The sequence below is a fragment of the Erpetoichthys calabaricus genome, chromosome 5 (genome assembly GCF_900747795.2).
Source record: "Erpetoichthys calabaricus chromosome 5, fErpCal1.3, whole genome shotgun sequence".
Taxonomy (NCBI): Eukaryota; Metazoa; Chordata; class Cladistia; order Polypteriformes; family Polypteridae; genus Erpetoichthys; species Erpetoichthys calabaricus.
In genome coordinates, this window is record NC_041398.2 from 60,640,905 (window position 1) to 60,653,005 (window position 12,101).

Genomic DNA, 12,101 nt, shown 5'->3' on the forward strand with positions numbered 1-12,101 from the left:
TTTAAGCACACATTTTCATATTTCATATATCAGACACAACTATGTTGTGAGTATGTGAATTTCCCCTTGGGGATTGATAAAGTATCTATCTATCTATCTATCTATCTATCTATCTATCTATCTATTCTTGTTGATTATGTACAGTACTTCTACCACATAAAGTTAATTATTACATTTCTTATGAACATCCCAAATTTTTGCAGCTTACAGTATTTCAAACTTTTTATTTTTCTTAGACATACAGAAAAAGATTTGGATGTTTAGTACAATTTTTTTATATAGTAATTGGCAGTAGTGATTCATGTTTGTGACTCAATGCAGTATTTCATTTTTCATTGGAAGAAAAATGAGTTTTCCAGCTCCTTAGTACAACTCTTTTCAAAAAGTGAAGACAACATCAATTCACCTGAAATTCTTGCTTAATCGAATTTTGGCTGAGTCATGGAGAAGTGGAGCCAATTAAGGCAGCTTTGGCTGTGAGGCAGAAACCAACTCTGGGCATGGTGCCAGTCTACCATTGCCAGGGTAATTTAGAGTTACAGCTCATTCTCAAAGATGAATCTTTGGGGTGTGTAAAGGAAACTGAATTATGCAGGAGAAAAGCATACTCTGGGATGTTAAGGACATGATAACTCCACACAGTGATGGATCAGAACCTGAACCCAGTTATCTGTAGCTGTTAAACAGCAGTACTAGGCAATGTTACACTATACTAACTGACTACGGTAAAATGACATTTAAAGCCCATGGAAATCAGGGATATGCTATACCAATCAGGTAAATAATTAACCAATTTCCAAAATACTGAAAATAACACAAAACATAAAATCCGTATAAAATGATTAAAACATTGTAGAGGTGGGAATATTCTTAGAATAAAAAATATGATACAGTATATGGAAAATCATAAACAGAGAACATCCCTCGTAGAGATACAAGTATAAAGTTAAACCACTGTATTCGCGCTTCTTCTCAGGGTGAAAAGGGGGAGTTTTAATTGGCATTCCATAGAAACACAAAAACGTGTTTCTAGACAATCTTTGGTTTACCGATGTTCAGATCTACTGAACAGTCCACTGGCAGCCCAGGAAAGACGCAGGAGGGCGTTGTGACCTGCTTATGTAATCGCGCGTGCGCCCACCCGCGGGAGCTGGCGCACACGCCCCCTTTACTCTCCCTATCGTAGTGTCTCTTTTTCCCCTCTTTCATTCTATTCTGTCCTTCTTCAATTCTGCTGCTTGCAGGAGGAGGCGGGTCTGGAATGGTCGTGTGCTACGTGAGCAGCTGAAACTGAAAACAAATACACCACAGCACGAGTTCTTACAGGCGTTATCCGATTCTCCAGAAGTACCGAGAAGCTGAGTCGCTAAACGGATACACGGCTGCCGCTTCTCCATCAGCTCAAGTATATTTGTAGTGTGGAATTTGCTGTTACAGTCTGCTGAGGAGAAGGGAGGCGGCGGACTCAACTTACAGGAGATCCAGTCAGACAAGCTGCATCTAAGGAACCGTTTATTTCTGGATACTTGTTGGCCTCGTTTGGCTCACGTGCAGACACTGTGGATATACCAAAAAGGAGACGCGGTGGTCGCGTTTTAGTTCGGTGAGTTGTATTTCTAAGTGGAGCTGCTTTTAAGCCGACGTGCACTCCGCATGCTGTGCAGAAGAAACGCTTGCTGTTTAGACATTGGCGGGTAAACCACTTGAACGGTGACAACGCTTCTCCTTCTAGCACTCGCTGTATTCATTTTCAGTTTGTTGCATTCCCGCAGTGTCTTTTATATGGGCCAATCTCGACCATACACGTTATCTCGCTGCGCTCATTAGCTCATAATCTTAGGAATCATTTTGGTTTGTGTCCGCCAGATGCCGACTGTAGGCGCGCCCGAGCAAGCAGCACACCACGTCCCAGAAACAAAAGCATGGCTTTACACGTGGATTCGCCTGAGCACGAGAAGCAGCGTAGGAAACCCCCTATAGGGATTATTTATTTATTTTTTGACAAAGAGTTAGATACAGGGCGGTAGGAAATTAAATAAATACTTAAGCTGCACCCTTTCGATTCGTGTTGAAAGTCAGTGGAAGGAAATGGGTGTGTAATTGAGAGAATGTTCCAGATTTTAAAAATTTGTGCAACCCGATGGCTTGTCTCGGAGGGGGTCCGATCAGACAAGGAATTTGCGATCCAGGTGTTTTGTTAATTACGGAGTAGTGCTATTAGTTTGGTGCACTGACGGACGAGCGACACGTACTTTCCCAGTGTAATTATAAGAGACTACGCCGCTGCGTAATGCCGCATCCCCTGAACTGGAGGCCATTCCTTTAAATGGGAATTACCCGGGATTGGAGGTCCACTGTTTACACGAATCACGTGGTCGCACTGGAATGAATGTTTGAGTGAAGTTGCAGAATCTCAATTGAATAAGGTGTGTGATACACACTCTAATGTTTACTGTAGTGTATAACACAATTTGATATTATAAGGATAATATACTCAACGTGATGAAATTAATGCGGATTAACACAATTTAAACGAACTCATTTTTTTTTTTTCGAATGCTGTATTAAAGTAACTGATAAGAACCAAAATCTGCTGTGACTTTTAACCACCTCAGATGATGACGATGAAAGTAAACACTTTTTGCTGTTTCATATTTCTGCCTCTGAAGTTTAATCGGAGCTGAAACAATTAATTCTTTTAAGACGATCAGAAAGCACCCTAGTAGTTTAGTGTAGCGCAGGGGTCCATATATTCGGTCCTGTGCTGCCGCAGTTCCCGAAGGTTTCATGTCCAAAGTTTTTTTTTTTTTTTTTTTTTTTTTAATTAGAAGCCATTTTTTTTACTAAAGCAACAAGACTGTCCACTCCTAATTACTTCTTTTTGCCTTAATCAGCCATGAGTTAATAATGAGGTCCAAATGCAAAAGAAAGCAGCAGCTCATCCATCCATTTTCCAACCCGCTGAATCCGAACACAGGGTCACGGGGGTCTGCTGGAGCCAATCCCAGCCAACACAGGGCACAAGGCAGGAACCAATCCCGGGCAGGGTGCCAACCCACCACAGGACACACACAAACACACCCACACACCAAGCACACACTAAGGCCAATTTAGAATCGCCAATCCACCTAACCTGCATGTCTTTGGACTGTGGGAGGAAACCGGAGCGCCCGGAGGAAACCCACGCAGACATGGGGAGAACATGCAAACTCCACGCAGGGAGGACCCGGGAAGCGAACCCAGGTCCCCAGGTCTCCCAACTGCGAGGCAGCAGCGCTACCCACTGCGCCACCGTGCCGCCCAGCATCAGCTCAGTATATCTCAATCCTGTTTACACCTGTGTGTTTCCATCAGGAAGTGTTTTTAGATAAAATGTTTGAAAAAAAAAAAGGAAGACAAATAAAAGGACAGAGGATTGCTTAGCAGCTCTGGTCCACAAAAAGATTAGATGATATTTCTAGGAATAAAAATATACAATAAAATATAACCTGTATTGGCAAGAGTGAAAGCTGGACAATGAAATAACACATTTTGTTATTGGCAAGGAATGGCATCTAATTAAGCAACTTCATTAAAAAAAAAAAAAAACTGCAACCACAATGGCCTAACAGGGCTCTCAGCTGGAAGACCTCAAGGTTGGGGTGTTCAGCCAGTCCTGATATACTATGATGCAAGACAGAAACCAGCGTTGAACGGGAGACCAGTACATCATAAACCATGCTCGCACACTTACATTTTTTTTATTTCAGATCAATTTATAGTGGCTAATTAATGCCAGCAGCCATATCACCTGAACTTTAGAATACGTAATCCACTTAAGCCTAAACATGTTTTCCCAATAGCCAAGAACAAACAACCAGGAAAGCTTGGATTGCTGCTGGAAGACATGTTGATAAGGCTAGAAGGGGTGATTTACCGTGGGGTCTTGTGAAGAGCCCAGTGCAGTGATGGGGACACTGTTTGCAAAAATGATGCCGTCCTTTGAAATAAGATGTAAAACCAAGGTCCTAACTCTCTTTGGCTATAAAGGATCCCTGGGCATCATTTGAAGGAGTAGGGTGTTCCCCGAAATCCTGGCTAAATTGCAAATCGCGGTCCTGTACATTCTGGCTCCATAATCATCCCCAGTCTCTGATCATCCATTCACCACCTAATAACTAATGTGTGGTGAGCTTGCAGGAGCAAAATCATTGCCATTCGCATTATCGAGGTGGATGCTGCACAGTGGTGGTGTTTCAAGTGGCTTCCCATTGTCTATGTAATTTGATTTGAGTAGTTAGAAAAGTGCTGTATAAATGCAATTTACTGTTATAATCACCATGCACTAAAAACTAGTTTAATTTATTTAGAGCACAATTAATCCTTGTTGGTATGAGTTTGAAATAGTGATAAATGCACAAAAAGTTAAGGATAGCTGTATCCTAATCCTTAAACCCCTTGACTTGTGCATCCTGTAACTGATGTTCACTGTTCAAAGGGTACTTACTAATGCATTAAACATGACAGTAAGGTAGTCACCTTTATGGAATTATACTTGGACATTGTACATACAGAAACGGTTAGACGTTAAATCAGTCTTTGCCCATTATTAATCATAAACCTTTGCACCATTGGTAAGTTTTGTAAAAAAAATACATATGGCTTTTGCTAATAAACATCTATATATTGATAAACCTTGAAAGTTACCATGCAGTGTGGTATAACCATCTTTAAATGACATGTAATTCTTTAGGCATATATGCTCATTGTATATGTAAGCAATGATTTATTCATTTACTATCCACCAGTTCAAAATATAGTGCATTGTCTAATTTTTAAAATTTTGCCTGTTATCTGGTAGCAACTAGACTATGTTTTGTTCTCATTTAATTTCTGTTATGTTTCATGGGTGGTTCCTAAAACAGTCTGTAAAATTTCTCAGTTTAGGTGGTTTGTTTGCTTTGTGCTGAGTCTATGCAAACCTGTTATAACTTCAGCAAGGTTGTGGAGGCATGGCAATCATTTAGTGGTCACTGGATGTGTAATCATGAAAATGACAAGCCTGTTCTGTAATCTTTATTTCTCTGTATGCCCTTTGAAACTCTGGCATTAATTGTTTGGCTTTGTTTTTTTTTTTTTCTTCCTTACTGTTTATGTAAATCTGAGTACATTTTTTTGAAAATAAAATTCTTCACAAAAATGTGATTCATTGCAAGTACAAAGTGAGCTAGTCATCCTTTACTCTGCTGTTAATCTGCATAAGAATCAAACAGAAAAATTTCTCCAGGTTGCTTAAACAGGTTAAACACAGTCATTAATTTCTCTTTTTATAATTTGAAACACTGTAAGCCCTAGTTTATAAATGAAGCAAATTTCATTGTAAAATGCCGCATTGGAACAGCCTTTATGTATTTTCTTCTCTTTGATATTTATTTGACACATTATTTGCAGAGCAAATTAAGACAAAATGTGTAAAATGAGTTTGACAGTTTATCAGGAAACTAGCAAGCTAATAATATAGAACAAAATATTTAAGCAAACCACAGCAAATGTTGGTTCTAGTTAATTTCGTGGGAAGATTTTGGATGGGTATGGGGGTGCAGTGGTGGAATGCAACTGGTGGACAATAGTGTCCCAAGACCTATTTCAACACCTGATGCCTGTTGAATGCAACAGACAAAGAATGCAGTCAAGGAATGATATACAGGACTAAACCTATTTTGTCTTTTTTCTCTTTACAGTTCAAGCAACAATGCAGTACATGTGACCCGAATATACGCATTATTTTTGTTACACCTCATTACTTTAGACAATGTTTGTTAAGCAACTGACTAAGACACAGCCCATGTGTAAAACTGAAGATTGGCTGAAGTAACTAAAATGAGCATTACCAACATTAAAAAAGGCTCTTTAAAAGTGGTCTATTATGACAACAAGAGGGAAATCCCAACTATGGTGGTTATCTTCCTTTTTCAGTAAAGACAATGGAATATATCTATTGCTTATTACAGATGCTTAAAAGTACTAGCATAGAACAGCAGTTAGTTGGGGATCTTGGGTGCAAGAGGGATGATGCCGTAAATTGCATAAAAGTAAGGAATTTGTACAACTGTAGATCGAAGAGTAGAACAGAGCAGTGGAGGTGGGAAATTTTGTCCCAAAATGTGCTAAAAATGGGGCACGTTTAAGGAGCTAAATGCTGCTTGTTTTACTACTAAAATTCATACATGCAAGTAGGTTGATCCTGGAAGTGATGTACTAAAATTGCAAAATGCTTCAATAGCATGTCTAGAGAAAATCAATGTTGTAAAAACACTGTTTTTTACATTAGAGTGTCATTTTTTTGGCATTGAAATAAAAAAATATTTGTAATATATTCTAATTATGTAAGTAGTGACATTCGATCTGACTTCGTTAATGTATGTTTTTTGAGACGTGAAGAAAACCCATACAGATATGGAGACAACATGCTAATCCAGAAGTTGTGATTTTTAAGCATCAAATACTACAAAGACAGCTCAAATAGAATAAATAAACTTTCCTTGCACAGCTGTCAGGACAGCAGTAACCAGATACCTGATATACTGTACAGTGGGACACAATGTTAAAGAAGGTAAATTGCTGCATATTCCTAGGAGCATAAAAAGGTCCCTGTCAAACATTTCAAACTATTTGTATTAAAACAGTAAACACAATGAGGAGGTAGCATTCTGAAGTTTTAAACATTCTAAGCATCACAATATCAACTGGCCTCAGATAACTTCTATTGAAGTAAGTGGCAGTTTGAGCACTAACTTAGCAAGCATATCCATGTGAAAGCATCTTTAGCTGAATGTAATTATTAGTGATTAGCTATTCATTTGGTACAGTATGAATGTGTAGTATAAAAGCATAACAAACGTATTGCTGGAGAGAAGGAACAGAGCATTGTGGTTGCAAAGTTTGCCATGGGCTGCTGCAGTAAAAAAAAAAAAAGCAGTAAACGGTGCGGCTTGATCTTATTTATTTTCTGCATAAAAGCAAGATATTTAGCCGTGAAAATTTTCAGGTATAACATTAGAGTTACCTTGTGTTGCCATACAAGGATAGCGAAAAGAGGGTAAATTTCCTTAATTTTTCTTCTAGGCCTAAAAGCACATTGAAAATACTTGACAGGCATCTGGCCAAAAGGAAGGAGGTCATAGCCAATGCTTTGTATTATTTGTTCTGTTTAGAAGCCACAGACCTGTTCATTTCTTTGGAAAGTGGTATTTCAGCTTTTTCATGTTATTAGTCATTTTCTCATATACTAGTTGGTCAAGAGGTTATTAAGAGTAAAGTTTATGTTAAACATGGAGATTATGCATGTCAGTCTCTTGTAGTCAGGCAATGCAGTCTTATGTCATTTTTACAATTAACAGCCTTTCATTTGATTACCACCTTTAAATGTACCATATTTCACTGTTATTATGCATAACATGGATTGTTATAATGCTTCTTATACCAGATTGGTTCAGTTCCTACAATTACAAAAATATCAAAGAAAAACTCTCCATCATTCAGTGAATGCAAGGATGCTGCAACCATTATTAGTATGTACTGCAATTAAACATCTTTTAATGTTTTAGCTGCAGACAAACCAAACACTCCAGAGTGTTTTACAAGTGCACTACTCTTTTAAGAATATTTGCACTTGCAAAAACAAATATTCATGTAATTTATTTTTATAATTGGAACAATTGCATGTTAAATAAATGGCATAACGTTACACAAGGAGACAAGGAACAAGCCATTTGCTTTGTGACAGCTGCACTATGACCTTGGAAACAGTAAATGGAGGGTCATAAATCAAGTTGAATTTTGGTCAGAATCACATAGTGCAGGGGTGGCAAATTCCAGTCCTGGAGTGCTGCAGGTTTTCATTCTAACCATCTTCTTCATTAGTTTTTGCAGCTAATTAACTTCTTTTGCCTTAATTTTAATTAACTTGATTCAGGTCCCTTAGTTGTTTCTTTTTCTTTAATTAACTGCCAAACAATAATGAGACCCAAAACAAGGTGCCACATGACCAGCTCACCTGTGCACATCACACAATATCTGAAAATAAAGAAAGGTGAAGGTCTTAGTAAGGTTGATCTCTTGGGTCCCCAAAACATTTTGACAATGTTCTTGGAAAAAACAGAAATCAACAGTTACAGAAATGTCTGCTGTGCCAGAATGAGAGCAGCAACAAGCCATAGAATTAAATAAGTTTAACAGCAAGAATTGGCTTCTCATTAAGAAACTGGATGGAGTGAAATTAATTGGAGTTTGAAGCCCCAATTTGGCTGGTCAGCTGTTGACTTGTTTCACATTTGAATTCTGTTTGGTTGTCATTTAATGAAGAAAATAATTCATTCAGAGCACTGAATCCTTAAAAACTGGGCAATTAAAATAAAGGGAAAAATAAGTTAATTAGCAGTGAAAACTGGTCACTGATTACGAAAAGGGTTAGAATGAAAACCTGCAGCCACTGTGGCACTCCAGGACTGGAGTTTGCCACCTCTGACATAGTGTCTTAATCTTGATGGTTTTTCTTGTTATGCGGGTGTATTGCAACATTTTCAGTTTGTTGTACAATTATACAATTATGATAATTAATTTCTAGTGGGTCATATGCAATGAACATAACTACATTTCATCTGGTCATTTCTGAATTTTAGGGAGCCAGTTACGGTTTTGCACATCTTGTTTCAATGTCTGAATTATTATTATTTTAACCAACTCTGTACCAGTGTTCTTAAAATATTGGAGTACTAGCTTTTTTATAATGTTAGTACTTATTAAATGAGTACCATACTCCTGCATGATTGTGTGACTGCATGTAGATGAGTTAATTTGGACAGCACAATAATGCTTGAGAAATGAGTAAAACTTCATATAAAAATTGCCTGGTGATGATACAGTGGCTGATGGGAATTATAGTCTCCACTTTGACATTTGCCGAAGGTTGCCAATAAGCCGAAGAGGGTGGGGTTAACTACCTTTGCTGATTCAGTTGTCATTACATTTTGTTGGTACATTCTTGCACTTTAATGTTCAAGATTTTAGAACATTGAAGCTTTGTTTCATCAGTTGATGATTTAAAATTTACAATTAAGAACTGCATTTACTTGTACTTCTTAAGTATATTAAAATGTGAAATTAATGAAATTGTCTTGTTTAATCAAGTTTGCTTCTGCTTTGGTTTGACAGTCCTTTTTTTATATTAAAGTTAAGGCGCTCAGTGTTACACAGTAGTTAAGTGTTTGGACTTCAAACCCTGAGGTTGTGGGTTCAGTTCCTGCTACTGACACTGTGTGACCCTCAGCAAGTCACTTAACATGCATGTGCTCCAATTGGGGAAAAAACAAAGGAAATGTAACCACTTATATCTCAAATGCTATAAGATGTCTTGGTAAAGGTGTCAGTTAAATAAGCAGTAATAATAATAAGGCATATTGCTATTTTTTTATCCAAACAAGTTTTTAAAAGCTCCTGACCTGAAAACTTGATGTGCTAGGTAGATTTGTATTGTTTTGGTATTACTAATATATCAAATAACTAAATGACAAGCATATGAGTAGGAAGATGCATAGCATGTTTTAACACTGTGTTTCTTTTGCAGTTGTAAATATTATAAAGATACAAATGACATGACTGATCACTTTAATTTTTTTATTTTTATTGTATTGAAATCACATAACATTCCATACAAATAGATCAATTTTACAAGAATAGGATTGAAAACACTTCAGCCCCCACCCCTGAGAAAGAGAGCATGGGCAGCAGAATAAAACTTAAACCTAGTAAAAATTAGTAAATACAGTAGATAAATTAATAAGTGAATATAGATAAATGGAGAAGAAAAAAAAAAGAGAATAGGTAGAGAAGCTGCTACCTCAGTGCTTTAAAAGCTTATTCTAAAATGTTATTGATTAGATCCTGCCAGGTTTTGAAAAATTTCTGCACAGATCCTCTAAGTGAGAATTTTATTTTTTCCAATTTCAAATAATATAAAACATCAGTTACTTAAAAGGGGAGAGTTAGGATTCTTCCAGTTGAGCAAGATAAGTCTACGTGCCAATAGTGTAGTAAAGGCAATTACAGTTTGTTTGTCCTAATTTTTAAATTTTCAATAAAGCACATTAAAGCTCTTTAACATTTGACATAGTGGATGTGATTTTATTCTGACATGTGTTTTGCAAAGGTGCCGCTTTATTTGGAGATAGAAGATAATTTGGGTTAATATTTTGCCCAAATCCTAACTACTGAAACATTTAAACCCTTTTTTTACAGAGGTAATTTTTGGTGGTGTTTTAATTTCTCAGAAAGTTAATTTTCCCTTTTTAAATGTTCTAAGCAATGAAGAAATTCGATCCATCCATTATCCAACCCCCGCTAACTACAGGGTCACGGGGTCTGCTGGAGCCAATCCCAGCCAACACAGGGCGCAATGCAGGAAACGGGGCGCCAGCCCACCGCAGAATGAAGAAATTAATCATTTTTATTTTTTTTGTGTATGTAGTTAAAGCCTGGTATTACCATAACTATGCAACATGTGAAAACACTAGTTAGAAGTCAAATAAATGTGACTTTGTATGCATAGCTTTCCTTGTAATGTCACAAGTTGGTCTCCTGTGTTCCTTATTGGCAATCATTGAAAAAGAGCAGAAGAGAGACCAAGAGGTTAACAGACTATTAATGTGACACTTCAGGTTGCACAGTGCAATTTTATAAGCTACAGTTGTGTATGTTATTCAGTTATCTGCCATTGGTGGTTATTTATGCCTTGTAGTGTTACTTATTTAAACTGATACAGCGTATGTGTGCAGTTTGTGGAGAGTAGCCAAGGCAAATTTCTAAAGAGTTTTGAACACTGCCAAGATCCATACTTGTCCTCCTAATCTAAGTTTAGAAATTGCTTCATTGGTTTTCTCAACTAATTTGTGATGTAGGAAATCCAGGCTCTAGGACAAAATAATGAAAAACATGGAGTTGTGAAGTTTAATGCATGCATGCACAAGCACATGGTGCGTTTAACGCACCAGTTAAAGTGTGGGTAAGTGTATGGGTAAACGGCTGTTCCTTGCAATTATGTCTGTTCCTTGGAAAAGTATTTTAGTAAACTTGTTCATGCTGACAAGCATTCAGATGAATTGAAAGAGACTTGTGCCACTGTAGAGCAGTCCAGATTCCTTTAGCTTATTAAAACTAAACTGTTGTACTTTACTGCTTTATTGTGGAAGGGAATCGCAAAGTGTAGTATTATAATATATAGAGCTTATTACTATGGGGGTCTGGTAGTGATTTTTATAAAAAAAAAAAGGTAGCTGAAATCTGTAATGTACAGAAAAGTACTTATTCAAGAGAATTGTTCAAGTTATCTAAAAAATATGGTGATACAACACACAATGTGCTGTGTGTTTGAACTTTTATCTTCTTTCATTTACCCACTCAAGTCCTAGCGTAAACAAAATAAATACACATGTGTAGAGTTGTTCTCATTTCTTGATCTTGAGCTGATCCAATGGTTATTGGTTGGGGCAGTGAGTGGAGTGAAGGGCTAAACAGAGTTCATGTTCTGAGTTTATTTTTTGCACAGGCCACAGTTTCTTTTCACAATCCAAAGACACTTTATCTGGATTGATTAGCACATCTGTGTCCCGTTCAGTAGATTTGTGCCATGCATAAACTGCAATTCTTCTCCCTTTAACTCACAATGTTAATATGAGAAAAGAAAAATAACTTGAAAAATCTTACTTATCTGAAATATCTCTGTCTAGTTATGATTTATTTATGTAGAGGATATACCAAGTTATGTGTTGCTTTTGAATAATAACCTTATAGTTAACAAATTTCCTTATTAGAACATTATAGATGTGGATCTTGATATTTCGTCCCGATGGCCTCAATAAATTGACAGTTGACACTTAAAAATAATTTTAAATGCTATTGATTGAGGCCTCCAAGGGCAAAAACATTAATTGGTGCTTACAGGGACACACATTCCTTGAAAAATACATTTACTTCTTACCCATTTGCTACTTCGTAAATGTACACACATAAACATACACTTCAAAATGTGTTGTGAAGGACAAAACACTTGGAATATTAGATTGGAG

General features: G+C 37.1%; 1 protein-coding gene across 2 annotated transcripts in view; it reads left to right on the forward strand.

Annotated features, from left to right (window-relative positions):
• Nucleotides 1–1,152: 1,152 nt before the first annotated feature.
• The window catches only part of rnf24 (ring finger protein 24), an 88,892-nt gene continuing 77,943 nt past the window's right edge, over nucleotides 1,153–12,101 (forward strand). The window contains exon 1 of one of the 2 annotated variants that reach the window (XM_051928049.1): nucleotides 1,153–1,603. The gene's annotated coding sequence lies outside the window, so the exon portion shown is untranslated. The remainder of the gene's footprint in view (nucleotides 1,604–12,101) is intronic. The other variant, XM_051928050.1, reaches the window with a different exon arrangement.